The 19,512-nt window shown below is 35.2% G+C and overlaps 1 protein-coding gene and 1 non-coding gene across 3 annotated transcripts in view; both read right to left on the bottom strand.

The window, feature by feature from the left end:
- Window positions 1-19,512, bottom strand: part of SLC4A10 (solute carrier family 4 member 10) — a 395,086-nt gene that overhangs the window by 308,885 nt on the left and 66,689 nt on the right. The gene's annotated exons all lie outside the window — the stretch shown is intronic.
- LOC117095522 lies at window positions 16,604-16,729 on the bottom strand. The gene has a single exon (XR_004442055.1). It is a non-coding gene; the product is annotated as a U6atac minor spliceosomal RNA (small nuclear RNA).

Below are 19,512 nucleotides of genomic sequence, written 5' to 3' on the forward strand. Positions count from 1 at the left end.
TCTCTAACTATGTACAACTATTATATATTAAATTAAAATTATTTTAAAAATTTTAAATGAAACTAAATAAATAATTAATGTGCAGTGAAAAATGCAATTTTGGCAACACTAAAATTGTACTTAAAGTGATAGTTATGAAAGCTAAAGACAGGTTTTGTCTTTTTAAAATCTAACATAGACAGGTTCACAGATCATGAATAAATATGATTGTTAACAGCAAAAAACACCTAAAAGAAAAAACTAAAAACCCTCAAAACTCACCTTTTATTTGTCAAAAGGACTCATATGTCTGTGCTTAGAAGCACAGGCTATGGAGGCAGACGGCCAATTTCAAATCCTGGTTTTGACCTTGGTATCTGTATATATGCTTTCTGTCTCAGTTTTCTCAAATGTAAAATGATGATAACCCTAGTGGGATTGTTGTGCAAAGATTAAACGTGATTATTATGTATGAAGCAGGTAGTGCACTGACTGTCATAGAGTAATTGCTGAATATATTTTTGCTACTATCACTCTAAAAAAGATTGACTTGTTATAGTATTAAAAAAAGAAAAAACTGTATAAACTAAAATTATGAAATAATCAGACTGAATTAGACACAAAATACATGGCTAAGCAGTAGTTTCCAAGATTTGAGAATAAGAGTGAAGACACTTCAGAGCTCATAGAGCAGAACCTGTTTTTTAAAAAATGCATTGCTGTAACATAGCTTTTATATTCTGATGACTTTGGAGTCAAATACTGACTAAATCTTGGATTCACCAATTAGTAACCATGAGCAAGTTGCTTGAGCTTCCAACTTTAAGTTTCCTCATCTATAAAATACAGTAAATATTGTTTTACCTCATAAAGTTATTTTGAAGGTTAAAGAAGACAATATACATAAGGCAATCAACATAGTCTAACAAATATAAGTTCAATAAATGATACTATTTTTATTATTGTTATCATCTTCACTAGTAAGAGAAGATCCAACGGATCCTTTAAAAAGTCGGTAAGCTAAATGTAGGAGAGAAAGTACATAACGGAGGAGGATCAGTTCCTTCTCCTTTTTTCCACACCCAATGGCCATTTCTCTATCCTAATTATTCTCAACATTGGCAACATTTGCCTCACAATCCTGGCACACAGAAATTACTAAATAAATGTGATGGCTATACGAATGACTACCTAGTCACAAAATCCAGTAACCTCTCTTTAGCCTTATTTTCAACCTGTCCAAAACCACTATGTCACTAGCTAGTCAAAAACTCTCTACAGGTTTCCTAAGCTAGTATCTGATGACCTCCATAACTGATCCTGAGAGATCTTTCCAATCTCATCAACCACTACTTGCTTTTATTTGTCAATTACTCTGCCTAAACCCAATAGCTCACCATTCCCAATAATCATTCTGTGTTTTAAGGCCTCAAGTTTTGTTCATGCTATTACATCTGACCTTGGTTCAGATCTTAGTGCTGCCATTTAATAACCCTTGGACATTTTACCAGATACAAAATTTCTGTGGACCTCAGTTTCCCTATCAATATAGTGTAGATAGTAACAGTATCTATCTACATAGTGTTTGTTGAAAAATTAGATTAACTAAAATTATAAAGTGCTTAATTCATAAAGTGCCTCAAATCCAGGAAATAAGAAGTACTTAACAGAAGTTCTTGTTGTTGTTGTAAGAATGCAGGCCTCTCTTCTTCATTTCCATAGTTTTAAATCCTATCTATCCATCAAAGTTTAACAAAGAACATCTTCCATGAAACCTTCCTTGATTACATGCTTTTGGTTCTACCTCCCTTTCTCAAAGCCTTTTAATCCTCAATTTTAACTTCCTGACTACTCTGAAACATTTTCACTTTCTTTTGGGCTTAATCTTGTCTTTCATTTACAATTATTAAGATCCTTAAGACAAATCATATGTATGATTCACTTTCATATTCCTCCATCACACCTAATAAATACACTGGCAACATTTGAACTTAATATGTCCTTAAACTATGCTGTGAATCATTCAAAATGAAGACATTTTTCAGGCCACTAAAATTACCTTTCTGTGCCGGGATGGCTATTTCAAAACTCAAAACATACTTCTCTTGTTTGAGTCACCTTTGAAGCTACTCTTATGGTAAATAAAAGAACAATTTCAAAGGTTACTCAAACAAGAGAAATATAATAAATGTCGTCTGGGAGCAGTGGCTCACGCCTGTAATCCTAGCACTTTGGGAGGCTGAGGCGGGCAGATCATGAGGTCAGGAGATCGAGACCATCCTGGCTAACATGGCGAAACCCTGTCTCTACTAAAAACACAAAAAAAATTAGCCGGGTGTGGTGGTAGGCGCCTGTAGTCCCAGCTACTAGGGAGGCTGAGGCAGGAGAATGGCATGAACCCGGGAGGAGGAGCTTGTAGTGAGCTGAGATCACGCCACTGCACTCCGGCCTGGGTGACAGGTAGAGACTCCATCTCAAAAAATAAGAATAAGAATAATAAAATAAACAAATAAATAAATGTCAGGTAGCCATGTAACTGCTATCATTAAACATTTGTTCCATTGAATTATTGTTCTCTTTAGTGTATATGGTTGCAGAATGCAGGAATTAGCCTATTAAGAAGCTCTTAAATGCAATGAAAGAGTGCTTCTTAAGCCTGACTGTAAATAGAACTATAATAATTTTAAACATTCTTAGTCTTGAGAAGATATTCTATAAAAATAGCCTAAGGAATGACAGCACAGACATATAAGTGCAATGATGATTATAGCAACAGAATTTGCAACAGCACACTATTGGGAAGCCTCTAAATGCTAATCAATAAATGTTTTGTTAAACATAAATGTTTATACATATGTAGGTTAAAGTCCTCAAAAAACTACAGTTGAGAGTTGATACCAGTGTAATTTTAGATTGAGAGGATGACCAAGGAGAATTTCTCTAAAATCATATCTCCTGAAGGATGAAAATGCAACAGTATGCAAAAGTTAAAGAAAATGAAGTTTTAAAATTATTCTTCATTTCCCTCCAAGAACAACTAGTATTGGGTATATAAGAGCAAATTAAGTAGTATGAATGAAACATCAGCAAAAAGAGTTGATTTGTAAATAATATTTAAAATCAATGCTAATTATAGGTGTGCTAAAAATCAGTTTCAGTCCATGGCACAGAACAGAAAACTTCAGAAATACAGAATAAAGGAAAATCGAAAATCATTTTCTCCTTTACTCAGTTGGCTCTAGGGATTTTTAATTTCTCTGTATTGTAAAGTTATAATATTTATCCAGTCTATATTTTGTTGAACTCCAAATATCTTTCTAGGAAAAGAAGTAATTACTATATCATATTCACATATACAAACATTTATGCTTAGTTACAATTTCACATTCAGTCTTTTTTGTTTATAGATACCTGGAGAATTAAATGGAGTATTGAAATTTAGCTTAAGGCCATAATAACTTTGATTATGGGATAAAAAGATATAAAAAATTCAGTGTCGACATACTAAGATTTTTAAAATAATCTATCTCAATATTATTAACATCTAGCAGTAATTTTAAACTAAAATAATAATGACCAAAAGGGATGTGTTAACATTTCTTCCAAAGATAATTCTGCAACTTTATCTTCTGTTGACTGATGGTTACCATTTCAATTTAAAATTGGGTTAAGGTTTAAAGCCTGTTTTAAATTAATTAGGTGAACTAGCAACTCTTCAAAGAACATAAATCAAACAGGAATCTGAATTATTCTGTCCATTAGCCTCAAACATAATAGTTTGTTATGCCCTTATGTTTCTCCACTAAAGCCTTAATCCTTACTAAGTGAGAGGTTTTTTTTCCCCGTTACTTCTAAAGTAAATTCCTCTTTTTAAATATGTACAGTATATATAGGAACAGAATGGCTTTATTCCTGTTTTTTTAACAATCTGCTGTAGTTTCTGAATTTCATTCATTAAACATTTTATCGTATTTCTGCTTTAACATTGTGAGGTTTAAAGGAAGTAAAATATGGTCTTAGCCTTAAGCAGCATAAAGTATGTCTGGGGAAAAAATACCTATGCCTAAATAATAGCACAACATGTGAGTTGTACATGCAAGTTTTAAGGGAGTTAAGGTGTCTGAATCCTTGCCTTAATGAGGTCTTCCATCATTAATCCCTAGATTCAAATAATTTGTTCCTCTGACCTTACAATTTTGATTTATTTATACTAAGCAACTATGATATCAGGTCATAAATAATAAATGATATGTCTCAAAGTCACACATGTTTTCAACAAAATTATTGTAGCATAAAGGTAAAGTGAGTAATAAAAGGGGCTGTCATCTGGAAAAGTCAGCTGTCTCTCAAGAGACCTCAATGATTGGCATTACTTTTGTGAATGTGCCAAGTTTTAAGTATTTCTCTTAAACGTGCACCCTAAGAAATACAATTTTGATATCTGCATTCCCATGTTTATTACAGCATTATTCATAATGGCCACAATATGGAAACAACCTAAGCATCCATGGAGGTACAAATAGATAGAGAAAACGTGATATATATAGACAACAGGATATTTTTTAGCCATAAAAATGAAGGAAATCCTGCCATTTGGGACAACATGAATGAACCTGAAGGGCATTTTGCTAAGTGAAATGAGCCAAACAAAGAAACACAAATACTGTACATATCACTTACATGTGGAATCTTAAAAAAAAAAAAAAAAAAAGTCAAATTGTAGAAATAGAGTAGAATGCTGGTTGCCAGGGGCTGAAGGGTAGGGAAAATAAGGAGATGTTGGTCAAATGGTACAAACTTTGATTTTTCATTTGTTAATTAAACTCAATAGAACTGAAAAAAATAAAGCCAGATATAGCAAAAAAGGAAAAATACTGCAACTCTTTGCTGGATGAGATCTTGGTACGAGCACAGTTGGCCCGCAGATTTCTGGGAAGTAGACAATAGTTTACACCTCAAATTTCAGATCCGTACTTTAAACTGTCACTTTCATTTTGTCATTTTTGAGGATATTTTTGTTTGAGTGAATGCTAGGGATAAGATTTATTTTAAGTTAATATCCAAAAAGTTTAAATTATTTAAAATAAACAATAGTTCTGGAATTCCTGACCAATGCATTTGCCCCAGAGTTTACCCAAACGGTATAGAACAATACTGCCAGCAAACCACCAAGATGCTCCCTTTGGCTTTAAAGTTTTGAAATCCTACAGAAGTTTTGTAATTTAGGGGCCATCTAAGGTGTAAAAATCAAAACAGATTTTAAAGTGATGCCACTCGAACTTGCCTTTTTCTCAGTTCTGAGAGAATCACTCTTTCATCTGCCTTTGGAATAAAAGGGAACATGGCAATCATCCATGAAACACTGCTTATTTCAATTTAAGCAATCTGAAAATAAATAACTGCCTTTCTACATTGTTAAAAACAATACACTTTTTTTTGCTCACCAAGATTTGTTGGTGATACATGGCTGCTAAGGCTGCTAACTCCTCTCCAGTACACCACCATGGAAATTCAAATTGTAATGAACATTGCTTTAGCAAATGTAGCATCGAACTTGGATGAGTTCGTTAAAATTTAAACATCTGATTATATAAGGTAAAAATATACCATCTATATCTAGATAAGTCATTGGAGGTTTTTAGATCGAGTGCTCAATGCACTACATTGGACTTGATAAATACTGCCATCGTTTGCCCCTGCGACCTGCCTTTATCCATGCCATCCTGGCTGCTGACGATTCCTGCACCTGATTGAAGAGTCTTTCGTTAGCAATGTTAACATTCAAAATGACTTCATTAAACTATTTTAGGCTTGGAGTCATTTGGTCTCTTTAAAACAATATTTCATATTACGTGTTAAGTACTGACTTAAAAGTTCAGTTCTCTTAAGGAACACTAACTACTTTATATTCAAATACTTGGGGTGCAACTCACCATAACAACATTCTATAATCATGCAGACAAGGAATATTATTCTCACAATAAAGTGAATCAAGTATGCTCAACAATCCAAATTTCAGCCCACTGAAAAATGTATTATAACACTTAATAGTCCTATATGTTTTTCTTTGAATAATTATCTACTTTTATATTTCTATATATCTACATAAAAATTTTTAATCCTTAAAAATGCTAATTTATAAAAGGGTAGAGGATCATATTGAAAGGCAGAGGATTCTACCATGTGGAACCACATGTTTACAAGTCCCTCCTTCTGGAATGTCGTTTCCACAGACTCCACTGCTCTTTTCCTTTCTTCTCTTTGTTTAAGAAGAATTTGTCTTATCTCCTAAACAAAATCCTCCCCAACTTCCCTCAAACTACATGACTAATATGTCCTCTAAAGCTCCATGTTATTAACCTCATTTATTTGACATGTAGCCTACACTACTTCACATGGACACTTTTCTTTTTATGCACATGACCTCCAAATGAATAATATTTTATTTGAACTTCTATTATGTCCGTTCACCATTTACAAACTTGTTTCATAATGTTCATGTATGTTTTGTCTCTTAACCTATAAATTCCTCAAGAGAATGGATTTCTAATTTGAATATATAAACATTCAACAAATGTTTGATGAACAAAGGATGGAAGACTTGTTTCCTGCACAAGATTATCTCCTCTATGAGATTCTGCCCTCCTGAGGGTAGAAACCATATTTTATGCTTCTTGAAAATCACAGAATTGAGTATATAAGAGCTCAATTATACTTATTTTTTTAAAATAATGACAATATTAATTTTTAATTTTTTGGGTACACAGTAGTTGTATATATTCATGGGGTACCTGAGATGTTTTGATACAGGCACACAATACATAATAATAACATTATGGAAAATGGGCTATCCATCCCGTCAAGCATTTATTCTATGTGTTACAAACAACCCAATTATACTCTTCTAGTTATTTTTTAAGGTATATTTAAATTATTTTGACTATAGTCACTCTGTTGTGCTATCAAATACTAGGTCTTATTCATTCTTCCTATTTTTTTTTTTGCACCCATTAACCATCGCCACCCCCACCCCACCCCGCACCTACCCTTCCCAGCCTCTGTTAAAAGGGAATATCCTTTTTACTTTACATCCTTCTACTCTCTATCTCCACGTGTTCAAGGCAATATTAAATTTTATAGCCATGGGAACATAGTGTCTAATTTTCTAAATTAAATTCAAAACTTTCTTTTTTTTTTTTTTTTTTTTGAGACGGAGTCTCGCTCTGTCGCCCGCGCTGGAGTGCAGTGGCCGGATCTCAGCTCACTGCAAGCTCCGCCTCCCGGGTTGAAGCCATTCTCCTGCCTCAGCCTCCCGAGTAGCTGGGACTACAGGCGCCCGCTGCCTCGCCCGGCTAGTTTTTTGTGTTTTTTAGTAGAGACGGGGTTTCAGCATGTTAGCCAGGATGGTCTCGATCTCCTGACCTCGTGATCCGCCCGTCTCGGCCTCCCAAAGTGCTGGGATTACAGGCTTGAGCCACCGCGCCCGGCCAAATTCAAAACTTTCTAGGGAATACAACTATTGGGTTAAATCTGTAAATGAGCTTTTGATTTTCTTGATGAATAATGAAAGTTTATACTTGTATCTCACATCATATTGGACTGTAGAAATTAAAGCACAATTTAAAATACATGTATGTATCTATATGTACACATATAGTCTCTATATGCATATGGAAATCAAATTACAGACATAATTTGGTTATCACCACTTTCAAATTTCTTTTTTTGAATTTAATATTATTTTACTTTAAGTTCTGGGATACATGTGCAGGACATGCAGGTTTGTTACACAGGTAAATGTGTGCCACGGTGGTTTGCTTCACCTATCAACCCATCACCTAGGTATTAAACCCAGCATGCATTAGCTATTTTTCCTGATGCTCTCCCTCTTCCAACACCTTGCCATAGGCCCCCGTATGTGTTGTTCCCCTCCCTGTATCCATGTGTTCTCATTGTTCAGCACCTACTTGTAAGTGAGAACATGTGGTGTTTGGTTTTCTATTCCTGCTTTAGTTTAATGAGGAGGCTTCCAGCTCCATCCAGGTCCCTGCAAAGGGCATGATCTCATTCCTTTTTATGGCTACATAGTATTCCAGGGCATTTTCTTTATCCAGTCTATTATTGATGGGCATTTGGGTTGATTCCATGTCTTTGCTATTGTGAATAGTTATCCTTACTTTCATGATTTTCCCACTAATGAAAGCCACTATTAAATTACATTAGCTAAATTGTGAGTAGAAGTTATTCTTCACTTGTAAATGAAAGACTAAAGAAAGGCACCAAAAGAGATATTTAATTACTATCCAATAAAAATGATATTTCTTTGCATTAAAGAAATAATTCTAAAAACTTTTCAAAATATAGTATTGATTATGAAATTGTTTTACCTAACAAATTTAGAGAACAAACACGTGAAATAATGTAATAGTTGTGGTCTTAACTATCAAACCTCAGGGAGTACTGATGCATCGCATACTCTACCCAAGAGATGTATTTAGACTCCATTTGGGTCAATAACTATAATCATTGCATCAAAAAATATTAATTATTCTACACCAAAAAACAAGAAAATATTATTTATTCTAGGTTATAAAATTACAACATTATAAGAGATGGCAAGAGGTCATTAAGTCAAATGATCCTGTCTCAATAAAGATTTAACACTTAAACCTTCTAAAACAGATGATTTTTCTATCCTATTTTTAGACATAATAGAGAATGAAGAGTGTTTCTTTGGTAACACTTTTAGTGTTTTCTTTGAAATTTAAAAAAGTCTAAGTAATTTTCTAAGTAATTCTTTTACTATAATTTAAGCCTATTTCCTTTTATTCTTATCACTGAATAAAATACATTTCTATTGTCATTTATGTATAAACAATAAAAAATAATTACTTTGGTAGAAAGCAGAACATTGCCTGCCATGTGTCTTAATGTGTAGGTGTTCGTATTAGTCCATTCTCACACTGCTGTGAAAATATACCTGAGACTGGATAATTTATAAAGAAAAGAGGTTTAATTGACTCACAGTTCCACATGGCTGGGGAGGCCTCAAGAAACCTACAATCGTGGCAGAAGGCACCTCTTCACTAGGTGGCAGGAGAGAGAATGAGTGCCAGCAGGGGAAATGCCAGACACTTGTAAAATCATGAGATTTTGTGAGACTCACTCATTATCATGACAGCAGCATGGGGGAAACTGCCCCCATGATTCACTTACGTCGACGTGGTCCCCCCCTTGACACGTGGGAATTATTACAATTCAAGGTGAGATTTGGGTGGGGACACAGTGCCAAACGATATCAATATTGCTTAACAAATGTCCATAAGACATTTTCTTTGGAAACAGTATAGAATAGACAGAAAAAACAGTGAAATCAGGAAAAGCTATATTAAAGCTTTAAATTGTTATAATTCAGTTAATTATGTCAATTAAAATGAAAAACATTGGCTGAATTACTCTATGACTGTTCTCTTTTATAAATCCAAGACATCATTTTAAAATTATATATTTTTCTAACTCCTAAAATAATACTTGCTTATTACAGAAAGCATAGAAAACAAAAAGAGCACAGAGAAGAAAAACTCACCTGAAGTTTTAACACATTCAGAATGCCACTGCATATATTTTAATATATGTCCCTCCAATATTTAATCATAATGCATATATTGTATACATTATGATATAATCATAATGTATATATTTGCAACTCTTTTTTCCACTTAGCAATTCATACTGCACAAGTTCTGGTATCTTTTTAAAAGTCTTCTTTTTTTTTTTTTTTTTTTTTTTTAAAGTCTTCTTAAGGCTGGAGGTGGTGGCTTATGCCTGTAATCCCAGCACTTTGGGAAGCCCATCAGCTGAGGTTGGGAGTTCAAGACCAGCCTGGCCAACATGGCAAAACCCTATCTCTCCTAAAACAAAATAAAAACCCTGTCTCATCTAAAAATAAAAATATTTGCTGGGCATGGTGGAGTGTGCCTACAGTCCAGCTACTCAGGAGGCTGAGGCAGGAGAATCGCTTGAACCCAGGAGGTGGAGGTTGCAGTGAGTCAAGATTATGCCACTGCACTCCAGTCTGGGCGACAGAGCAAAACTCCATCTAAATAAAAAATAAAAAATAAAAAAAAAAGAAAAAAGAAAAAACCAAAAAAATGGGCAACCCAACCCTCGGGGCTGCTCTGCCTATGGAGTAGCCATTCTCTTACACCTTTACTTCCTTAATAAATTTGTTTTTGCTTTGCAAATGAATAAATAAAACAATTTAAAAAATAAAAAAGTCTTCTACAACCTAGTGCCAATGGCAGGGTATCAATCTATTATAAAGGCATACATATTAATTAACCATCATGATTTCTAATATTTTTCTATTGTAAACAAGTTTGTAATATAACTCCTATATGTAATTTTGTCCAGACTTCTGATTATTTGTTTCCTTTGAATGAATTACTGGAAGTAAAATTTATCGGACATAAGAAATTGATGCTCCACGTACATATTGTCAAACTGTCCTTTAAGAAGAATGAAACTATTAAAATCTGTACCTGTAAGTGAATGATAATGCTCTGCCCTTTATTCTTGCCTTATCAATACTAGTTATAATCAATCTTTTAATATTTAACAAATTGATATTTGAAAAACATATCTCAATTTTGTAGAAATTTATAATTGTTATTACTATTGTAGCCATTTGTAATTCTGTTGAGAATTGCTTGTTCTTTATCCATAAGAACATTAACAATGTACTTTTAAAACTTCATCTTTCATATCCCTAAGGGATTTGATTTTAAGATTGTTTCTAAAAGTGGTTTATATACTAAAAATATCAACTCTTTCAGTATCATATATGCTACAAATCTTTTTCCAAATTTGTCATTTGGTTTTTATTTGTTCTATTTTCAATCAATTCCCCTTGAACTTTAGGCAACTTAGCTTTGACCTGATTCTCTCTCTTCCGGCTTTCCTTGCTCTACTTTCCTGTTGGAGGCTAACCCCTTTGGCCTCAGAATCTTGTGCTTTTAATTATAGCACTTGCTGGTCCATTTTCATCACCAGACTATGACCTCCTTGAGGGCAGAGACTGTGTCTTTCTTAATATTGCAAACTTTATAGTACAAAATCTCCAGTAGAGGGATTTTTTCCTTTAGTTAACAAATTTTGTGTAAATGTGATTGGAGTTAAGTCAAATAACCTTGGATGATACAGTTATCAGGACATAAAAACAAATGAAAAATTCATCTTTGTGCAGCTGTTAAAGCACAGTTAAGTCAAAGTGCTTGAACTGAAATACCAACTTCACCACTTACCAATGAACAATATTGGACAAATTGTTCAATCTCACTAAACTTTAATTTCTTTGTTTCTTTCTTTCTTTTTTTTTTTTTTTTTTTGAGACACACTCTCCCTCTGTCACCCAGGCTGGAGTGCAGTGGTATGATTTCAGCCCACTACAACCTCCGCCTGTTGGGTTCAAGCAATTCTCACGCCTCAGCCTCCCAAGTAGCTGGGACCACAGGCGTGTATGACACAACCTGTATTTTAAGTTATGTAATTCCAAGCACCATGGCCAGCTAATTTTCTTTTTGTATTTTTAGTAGAGATGGGGTTTCGCCATGTTGGCCAGGCTGGTCTCCAACTGCTGGCCTCTAGTAATCCACCCACCTCGGCCTCCCAAAGGGCTAGGGTTACAGGGGTGAGCCACCAATTTCTCTATCTGTAAAGTGAGAATGGTAATGGCAACATACCTCACAGAATGACTGCCAGGATATTAGATGACATATGTAATGCACTTAGCCCAGGGTCTAGAGCATACTAAATAATAAATGGTAGCAGCTATCATTAGTTTTTAACTGGCCTATCCATCATTAACCATAACTCAGTAAATAAATCCCTGCTGGTAATCACCCTGAATCTAGCAAAACTGAGTTGCCCCGGCAGTAAGCAGATCAACTACAAATCATGCAAATGAATGCCTACTGTTAGGCAGACTGGCTTTATGCCTCTCTATGGGGTCCATATGCAAACTTGTTGCTTATCTTCCTACAGCATCTTAATATGCACACATCATCTGACCTCCTAACCAGCCTCTTTTTGTACCTCAGAATCAGCAACACAGGAAGATAACTGCCTATTTCTGGCTATACCACCTTCAGTCACCTGAGTATGACACAACCTGTATTTTAAGTTATGTAATTCCAAGCATTCAACTTAAATTTGTGAAAATCCACCAGCCATGTTTTCCATGATGTGAGAACAAAAACACACACACAAAGAAACTTCATTTTATTTATTAACCTACTATGAGCCAAGCATTTTCATTTAATTCCTGCAACAAACTGGTGAGACTGATATTATTTCTATATTTTACAATATTTCTATATTATACAGTTGAGGAAAGTGAGACAAAATCAGATCCAGTACCTTGCCCAAGGTAACATAGCTACATAAGTGATGACATTCTTTCTCTTTCCTTTTATAATACCCTATCCCCAGACAAACGTTTTCTTTTTCTCTCAAGTCCTTGCTCAAGCTCTTCTCCAACTATAAAAAAGAATGGCCTTCGTTTCTACCTATAGCTGGGAATATGTCTTTCACTGATCTCTCCAGGGCACTTTTCCAGAAATTTTCCTAAATGAGCAGAACTAGAAAAGGGAATATGAAAAACTTAAATAGACTGCAAGGAGAAAAAAATACAGAAAAATGGTCATAATAATCAAAAGATAGAAACAACCCAAATTTCTGTCAACAGATGAATGAATAAACAAGATGTAATCTATTCATACAATGGAATGTTATTCAGCCTTAAAAAGAAATGAAATTCTGATACATGTTACAACATGAATAAACCTTGAAAATATCATGCTAAGGTCAAGCGAGTCACACACAAAAAGGAAAACTACTGTATGATTCCACTTATATAAAGTACTTAGAGTCATCAAATTCATGAAGAAAGAAAGAAGAACAATGGTTGTCCGGGCCTGAGGGAAGGAAGGAATGAGAGTTATTATTTAATACACTCAGAGTTTCAGTATAAGATGATGGAAAAGTTCTGGAGGTGAATGGTGGTAACAATTGCACAACAATGTGAATGTACTTAAAGCTACAGAATTGAACATTCAGAAATGTTTATAATGGTAAATCTTAGCCAATGTACATTTTACCACAAAAAAAAAAAAAATTGAATGTGGTTTTCATTTCTAACTGTAACTCTAGAGTCTATTGTCTTTTTTAAATTTTATTTTATTTTTATTATACTTTAAGTTCTAGGGTACATGTGCATAACGTGCAGGTTTGTTACATATGTATACTTGTGCCATGTTGGTGTGCTGCACCCATCAACTCGTCAGCACCCATCAATTCATCATTTATATCATGTATAACTCCCCAATGCAATCCCTCCCCCCTCCCCCCTCCCCATGATAAGCCCCAGTGTGGGATGTTCCCCTTCCCGAGTCCAAGTGATCTCATTGTTTAGTTCCTACCTATGAATGAGAACATGCGGTGTTTGGTTTTCTGTTCTTGTGATAGTTTGCTAAGAATGATGGTTTCCAGCTGCATCCATGTCCCTACAAAGGATGCAAACTCATCCTTTTTTATGGCTGCATAGTATTCCACTGTGTATATGTGCCACATTTGCTTAATCCAGTCTGTCACAGATGGACATTTGGGTTGATTCCAAGTCTTTGCTATTGTGAATAGTGCCGCAATAAACATACGTGTGCATGTGTCTTTGTAGTAGAATAATTTATAATCCTTTGGGTATATACCCAGTAGTGGGATGGCTGGGTCATATGGTACATCTAGTTCTAGATCCTTGAGGAATCGCCATACTGTTTTCCATAATGGTTGAACTAGTTTACAATCCCACCAACAGTGTAAAAGTGTTCCTATTTCTCCACATCCTCTCCAACACCTGTTGTTTCCTGATTTTTTAATGATTGCCATTCTAACTGGTGTGAGATGGTATCTCATTGTGGTTTTGATTTGCATTTCTCTGATGGCAAATGATGATGAGCATTTTTTCATGTGTCTGTTGGCTGTATGAATGTCTTCTTTTGAGAAATGTCTGTTCATATCCTTTGCCCACTTTTTGATGGGGTTGTTTGTTTTTTTCTTGTATATTTGTTTGAGTTCTTTGTAGATTCTGCATATTAGCCCTTTGTCAGATGAGTAGATTGCAAAAATTGTCTCCCATTCTGTAGGTTGCCTGTTCACTCTGATGGTAGTTTCTTTTGCTGTGCAGAAGCTCTTTAGTTTAATTAGATCCCATTTGTCAATTCTGGCTTTTGCTGCCATTGCTTTTGGTGTTTTAGACATGAAGTCCTTGCCCATGCCTATGTCCTGAATGGTACTATCTAGATTTTCTTCCAGGGTTTTTATGGTACTAGGTCTAACATTTAAGTCTCTAATCCATCTTGAATTAATCTTCGTATAAGGAGTAAGGAAAGGATCCAGTTTCAGCTTTCTACTTATGGCTAGCCAATTTTCCCAGCACCATTTATTAAATAGGGAATCCTTTCCCCATTTCTTGTTTCTCTCAGGTTTGTCAAAGATCAGATGGCTGTAGATGTGTGGTATTATTTCTGAGGACTCTGTTCTGTTCCATTGGTCTATATCTCTGTTTTGGTACCAGTACCATGCTGTTTTGGTTACTGTAGCCTTGTAGTATAGTTTGAAGTCAGGTAGCGTGACGCCTCCAGCTTTGTCCTTTTGACTTAGGATTGTCTTGGCAATGCGGGCTCTTTTTTGGTTCCATATGAACTTTAAAGCAGTTTTTTCCAATTCTGTGAAGAAAGTCATTGGTAGCTTGATGGGGATGGCATTGAATCTATAAATAACCTTGGGCGGTATGGCCATTTTCACGATATTGATTCTTCCTATCCATGAGCATGGTATGTTCTTCCATTTGTTAGTGTCCTCTTTTATTTCACTGAGCAGTGGTTTGTAGTTCTCCTTGAAGAGGTCCTTTACATCCCTTGTAAGTTGGATTCCTAGGTATTTTATTCTCTTTGAAGCAATTGTGAATGGGAGTTCATTCCTGATTTGGCTCTCTGTTTGTCTGTTACTGGTGTATAAGAATGCTTGTGATTTTTGCACATTGATTTTGTATCCTGAGACTTTGCTGAAGTTGCTTATCAGCTTAAGGAGATTTTGGGCTGAGACGATGGGGTTTTCTAAATATACAATCATGTCATCTGCAAACAGGGACAATTTAACTTCTTCTTTTCCTAACTGAATACCCTTGATTTCTTTCTCTTGCCTGATTGCCCTAGCCAGAACAGTTGAATAGGAGTGGTGAGAGAGGGCATCCCTGTCTTGTGCCAGTTTTCAAAGGGAATTTTTCCAGTTTTTGCCCATTTAGTATGATATTAGCTGTGGGTTTGTCATAAATAGCTCTTATTATTTTGAGGTACGTTCCATCAATACCGAATTTATTGAGCATTTTTAGCATGAAGGGCTGTTGAATTTTGTCAAAAGCCTTTTCTGCATCTATTGAGATAATCATGTGGTTCTTGTCTTTGGTTCTGTTTATATGCTGGATTACGTTTATTGATTTGCGCATGTTGAACCAGCCTTGCATCCCAGGGATGAAGCCCACTTGATCATGGTGGATAAGCTTTTTGATGTGCTGCTGAATCCGGTTTGCCAGTATTTTATTGAGGATTTTTGCATCGATGTTCATCAGTGATATTGGTCTAAAATTCTCTTTTTTTGTTGTGTCTCTGCCAGGCTTTGGTATCAGGATGATGTTGGCCTCATAAAATGAGTTAGGGAGGATTCCCTCTTTTTCTATTGATTGGAATAGTTTCAGAAGGAATGGTACCAGCTCCTCCTTGTACCTCTGGTAGAATTCAGCTGTGAATCCATCTGGTCCTGGACTTTTTTGGTGGGTAGGCTATTAATTATTGCCTCAATTTCAGAGCCTGCTATTGGTCTATTCAGGGATTCAACTTCTTCCTGGTTTAGTCTTGGAAGAGTGTAAGTGTCCAGGAAATTATCCATTTCTTCTAGATTTTCTAGTTGATTTGCGTAGAGGTGTTTATAGTATTCTCTGATGGTGGTTTGTATTTCTGTGGGGTCGGTGGTGATATCCCCTTTATCATTTTTTATTGCGTCTATTTGATTCCTCTCTCTTTTCTTCTTTATTAGTCTTGCTAGTGGTCTGTCAATTTTGTTGATCTTTTCAAAAAACCAACTCCTGGATTCATTGATTTTTTGGAGGGTTTTTTGTGTCTCTATCTCCTTCAGTTCTGCTCTGATCTTAGTTATTCTTGCCTTCTGCTAGCTTTTGAATGTGTTTGCTCTTGCCCCTCTAGTCCTTTTAATTGTGATGTTAGAGTGTCAATTTTAGATCTATCCTGCTTTCTCTTGTGGGCATTTAGTGCTATAAATTTCCCTCTACACACTGCTTTAAATGTGTCCCAGAGATTCTGGTATGTTGTATCTTTGTTCTCATTGGTTTCAAAGAACATCTTTATTCCTGCTTTCATTTCGTTATGTACCCAGTAGTCATTCAGGAGCAGGTTGTTCAGTTTCCATGTAGTTGAGCGGTTTTGATTGAGTTTCTTAGTCCTGAGTTCTAGTTTGATTGCACTGTGGTCTGAGAGACAGTTTGTTATAATTTCTGTTCTTTCGATGGTTAGATGCCACGAAGTAGGTGGCAATGCCTTAACTGTATGCGTGTTGTCAGGCCCGAGGGCCTCTTCCATCCTTGTCAAGGGGAGTGCTAATCTTCTCTCCTTTCATTCAACACTGTCTTTCTTTATTTTACTAGTTTTACTTTTGTTTTCCCTACCTATTGCTAAAGATGTTACAAAATGATAACATTTTACAAAAATGCTTATAAGTCAAATATTATTCCTCTTTCAGTCTAATTACCATAAAACAGATTTACTGGAGTCATTACACTATAAAGTACCTAGAAGCAAAAAATTTGACTAGAGATTTTAAAACCTAAGAAATCTCTAAACATTTCAACCAACCAACAAAAGAATAGAATAAGCAATGCCATCCGCAACTTCAAGGAATGCTACTAAAAGCCTATAGGCTTTTCTTTACCCTATTCTCCTTGACTTTTCTTCTACAATTAATACAACCATCCACTATTCTTTCATTTGAAACTGTCCCTTTGGCTGGTTCTCTCCCTGTTCACTAAATACCCTCTCCGCAAATTATTTCCAAAAGAAGTTTCAATACTTAACCTTCTGCTCTTCTCCTTTATATATTCATTTATTAAACAAACGTTTATTGAATTCCTCTTAGGTACCTGGTACTGTGCTAAGGGCTAGTAAACCAAATGCAGTCCTTGTTCCTCAATATTCTAATATGAGAAATAGACAACTAAATAGGAAATTTTCAAACTATTACTCAAGCTGATCTACTTTCTATTCCATTTGCCACATGATATCTGTGGTAGTCTGCTGTATAGGGGCCCCCAATCAACCATGCACCCTGTATTCACACTCTTCTGTAGTCAGTCCCCTCACCTGAATCTCAACAAGGCCTGTGACTTGCTTTAAGCAAAAAATGCAGTATTTTGTTATAAACTTATTTATATATTATTTATGTTTATGTTATATATAAATGTCATATGAATTATATATTGCATAACATTTTATGATTTTATATATTACAAATTCATTATAAATTATGCAGGGCCAACTCGGAGCTTATGCCTTCAGGAGTCCCGGCAGCTATGACTTTTGTACTATGGGGAGCCATGAACTGCCATATAAAAGATCTGTCTACCCTACGGGAGACACCATGTGGAGAGACCACGCAGAGGGGGAGAGATTCTCAGGCTACATCTAAAGAGAGAAAGAATACCTAGCCATTCAGCTTTTCAGCTGACCCCAGCCCCTACCCAATTCCAGATACCTGCAGCCACACACATGAGAACCCACAGTAACAGCCAAAACGCATACAGATGAACCAAGCCCATACTGCAAAATGATGAGCAAATAAAATGATTGTAAGCCATTAATTTTAGGGTAGTGTGTCATGCAGTAATAGATAAACAAAACAGCATCTCACTGAACTCAAATCCTGTAAAATTCCATTTATGTGTCACCATTACAATTTTAACACCTAAAAATTGAATTCATTTGCCTTACCATTCAAGTTCCACCTTGAAAAAGTTAACTTCCCTTTACCTGCAATACTTACAATTCTCATAAGCACAGAGCTTTAAAAACATAATGTATACTCACTGATTTGATAATATACTAGAACTAAAGGATATTAATAAATGTTAGAACAAAATAATTCCATAGGCAAGCAAGTTTTTACAACTCTGGATTAAATGAAATTATAAACATGTCTTTACTACTAGATTTCTCTGATACTTAGCTTGTTAAAATTCGAGAGGGGGATGTAAAATCAATATTTCCCAAACATACTCAACATGGAGTCCTTTTTCCAAAAAGTATTTGGTGGGACTTGTATTTTATAAAACACATTTTGGGACTGCCATATTTGGAAAATGGACAAAGTAGGGATGAATTACATATTAAAGTCAAGAAAAAAGAGGACAAGTCTGATTGTCCCTGAAGGTCTTCATTCTCTCAAAAGTCAAAGCAAAGTCAAAACACATTTTTAAATGTATTAAAATGTATACTGTACTTTAAAAAAAAGTAGACAAAAAATAGAAATATCAGCTCAAGGCAGAGAGAAAGATAGGTATGACAATACTAAGAACAAACAGCATGAAACTGTAGAGGATTATGTCAACATAATTCCATGATCCCATTTTTCCCTCAATTAGATTTGCATTCCAGGAAGGCAAACACAGAAATTGAAAAGAGGAAGGAAGAGCCACTGTGATCACATTAGAAGATTAAAATGTGAGAAAGCTTAGTATATTAATAAAGAGAGTATTTGAATAGCTCTAAATGTCCTGCAGGTGAAACAAGGAGTTATATGTGGTCAGAAGGTGTTTGAGTACAGTAACTCCTTAGGGCAGGAATCCTATAAAGTGGAGGAACTTGTTCAGTCAATATAGTAATACAAGGGCAAAGTTACTAAGTTTTTGACCTAAGAAAAGGTTATCCATGTTTTGGAACATAAAAAATTAGGATTAGAAAATGTATATTAATGAAATGTATACTGAATTAAAATTCAGAAGACTTAGAACTAACTAGCCATGTTTCACTAGCTGGTCACTTAATATTTCTGGCCTCAGATCCTCACCTCCAAAATAAATATCAATGGTATATTCCTGTCTGGTTTCAAAATTCTGTGAGTCTCTGATTCTAGCTGGATAAATGCCACATGATGATTAAGTTTTTAGCAGTGCATTTGTCACCATGCGAAATGGTGACAATGAGGAATTATGAGTCATGAGCATGAATGTTGGCAGCCAACTGCAGGGAAAGGAAGATTGAGAGCCCATTATGTTCTCTATGTTAGTTATAAATGGGTTCAGGTGGATAGTAAGTGATAATGAGAATTTGAAGTCAGTGGCATCAACTTCAAGCAAGGTGAAAAAGAGAGATGGTTGCCATTTGATATTCTTTAAGTTACAATGGATAAGCCAGT

Source organism: Trachypithecus francoisi, unplaced genomic scaffold (assembly GCF_009764315.1).
Source record: "Trachypithecus francoisi isolate TF-2019V2 unplaced genomic scaffold, Tfra_2.0 Lachesis_group13, whole genome shotgun sequence".
Lineage (NCBI taxonomy): Eukaryota > Metazoa > Chordata > Mammalia > Primates > Cercopithecidae > Trachypithecus > Trachypithecus francoisi.